The 2,601-nt window shown below is 38.5% G+C and overlaps 1 long non-coding RNA gene across 2 annotated transcripts; it reads left to right on the top strand.

Moving 5' to 3' along the window:
• The first annotated feature begins 412 nt into the window (after positions 1–412).
• Positions 413–2,391, top strand: LOC127300958 (uncharacterized). Of its 2 annotated transcripts, none has more exons than XR_007851712.2 (4): positions 413–722; positions 811–907; positions 1,073–1,149; positions 2,033–2,082. It is a non-coding gene; the product is annotated as an uncharacterized lncRNA (long non-coding RNA). The 2 variants fall into 2 exon arrangements; XR_007851711.2 differs by lacking the exon at positions 2,033–2,082 and adding an exon at positions 2,275–2,391 and having other exon boundaries at positions 414–722.
• Positions 2,392–2,601: the final 210 nt, after the last annotated feature.

Here is a 2,601-nt window from a genome sequence, read left to right as displayed (position 1 = left end):
TCAGCTTATGTTTGCCACAACCAAAGTGGTAACAATTATCCTATAGTACATACCACCTCACACTTCTTTTTTATCTACATGTATCTACTCTATTCTTATCATCATCAAAGTTACTCATTGACATTATCTCCTCAACATCATGCCTATATCTATTCACATGGATGTTGTGCCTCTCCCTCACATTGTTCACTTGTGTTTGGCAAGAATGGAGCCGGCCAAATTGTGTATGCATGGCAATTTCGGCCAGCCATGCCTCTCCATTTTTCTTCCTCTACAAGACTTGCCTCCCAAATAACCCAATCATTTGGGCAGCCACCTTCCTTGGCCAATCAAAAAAGGAGGCAGCCACCCCTCTCCCTCTATAAAAACTCCTTGGCCGGCCACCACCTCCACCTTTGGCTTCATTTTTCACTCCCCACTCACTCCTCCACCTTATCTACACCCTCATAACTCTCTCCTACCACACCCCCACGAAAATGCTGCTCCTCCTAGCTCCATGGCCGGCCACGGCCATGGAAAGCCACCAAGATGAAGCTCCCCTCCTCCCTCAAGCTCCCCCTCCCCATGAGAGCATTCCCCTCACTCTCTTCTCCCCCAACCCTAGCTGGTTTTCTCTCCTCTTCTTCTTCCTCCATTGCTAAGATTGGATCTTGATGCAGGTGCATGTTGGTCCAAGCATGGAGAAGGTTGAGCAATCCTCAGATCTGAAGCTCTTGACCAAAGTTCATCCAAAACTTTGCAGAAATTTCTGTATCTTGCTGTTTCAGATTCTGGTACGAACTTGTAAAATCCGCCAAATCTTGTGTGCAGATCCAAATCGAGTGATTCAAAGTTCCGCAGATAGGTATTGAAAAGATCTACAACTTGGCGTTGGTCTCATCCTCAAATTCGTTACGGATTTTGCATGGTAAATAAAGTTCATAAAACATGTAGAATCACTGTTTGTTAGATTTCTTCCGTTTTACAAAACCTTTTTGAGAAAACTCAACTGCGGGTGAAAGCCCTCTCCAGTACCTTCATTTTGGCGTTGGTTTCACTTCAAATGACCTCCTGAAATTGAAATGGTTCACAGATCAAGATCTGGTCAGATCTGACTTTGTCGAATTAAACCAGGAGCTTGGAAACGAATTTTTGAATGAAACCAATTGGGTAAGACACAACTATTCAATACCTTTCAGATGCAGCTGACCTCATATTTTTATGATTTATGTACGATTTGTGGTGAACTAAACTTGTTCTGTGTGTTCTGCAGACATGGCTGTTAGATTTTAATTCATCAAAAATCCATTTTTGAACCTAATTGAGTGATTCCAATTCTATAGGATTACTGAATGTTTTCTTAATCCTCTCAAACAAGTTTCAAACCTTTATCTGTTCTGACACTCCATAGTTAAAGCAAATGGTGAAAACATGCAGTAAACTTGTCAATCCATTTGTGAGAGTTTCAGAAACAATTTGAACCCAAATCCAATTGTGTATGCTTCTCTGTTTAATTACCTTTCAAATGCCAGTTGCCCCATATTTTTAGGATTTTTCTACGATTTATGGCTTACAGATCTTGTTTTCTGTACAGTCAGATTTAAAGAAATTCCTAAAATTGTAGGTTTAATATTTTGGGTGATTCCAATGGGTTAGTCTTGTATTAGTACTGGCTATCTAGGAAAAATATTATTAGTCTCTGTTTATACATATTTGTTGCTGTTAGTAATGTTTATGTGTGACATGCATTGTTGAAGCAAAACTTTTCGGTTTATTTAAAACCCTTGTCCAACTCTTTTTAGTAGAGATGGGCAACCCTTGTTTTATGCTTGCAAAACAAAACCTCTGCAACTTAACATTAGCTCTTTTGTTTTGCTTAAGTTTCCGAATGATGTGGAATATGGTTTGCTTCCTTTTTTTGAATGTAGTGTTATGTGAACAAATTAAGTTAGGAAAACTGTTTTCTACTTTTCCAAAAATGTTTGAAAATGTATTATGAATGTTTTTGATGTCAAACTAATACACTTGTCATCTTTATAATGTTATCTACCAGGGGATATTTGGTTTATACCATGGTGATAACCGAGAGAGGCAATTGCTAAGTTGTGCTGCACTCATACATTTATTAAGTAAATAAATGGGGATTTCTAAATTAAAACTCTTAAAGTTGTTTTGTGGTATCTATAGGTCCTTAGTATTTTATACCTTGGCTGCATGGTTAGTTGTTGATTGATGAATGTTGTCTTGTTGATACAATGTGATTGATTGTGTTCCTTTTATATTTTCCGGCGATAGATGCGAACAATTCCGGAGAAGAAGAAGAAGAAGTGAAATCGGACGAGGATATTATTTATATTATTGGAATTCTTATATTGATGGAGTTGAAGAAGTACAGGGACAAATAAGCCAAGGCAAGCCATCTTTTGATCTCTTCCTGTTTATCCTTCTTGTTGCGTTCATTGTTCCCTTATATACTTGGCTCCTTGTACCTTGTGTTATGTTTGGTCCCCTACACGATGCATACTTACTCTTAAGTATGTGAACCCCTTGTTGATGTGATGCATGCTTACCCTAAGCATGTATGCCCCCTTGACCACCTATATTATCATCTTCTTAGTGGTA

The sequence above is a fragment of the Lolium perenne genome, chromosome 7 (assembly GCF_019359855.2).
Source record: "Lolium perenne isolate Kyuss_39 chromosome 7, Kyuss_2.0, whole genome shotgun sequence".
Lineage (NCBI taxonomy): Eukaryota > Viridiplantae > Streptophyta > Magnoliopsida > Poales > Poaceae > Lolium > Lolium perenne.
Note: the sequence above shows the minus strand (reverse complement) of the source record. Positions and strands in the feature narration are given on the sequence as shown.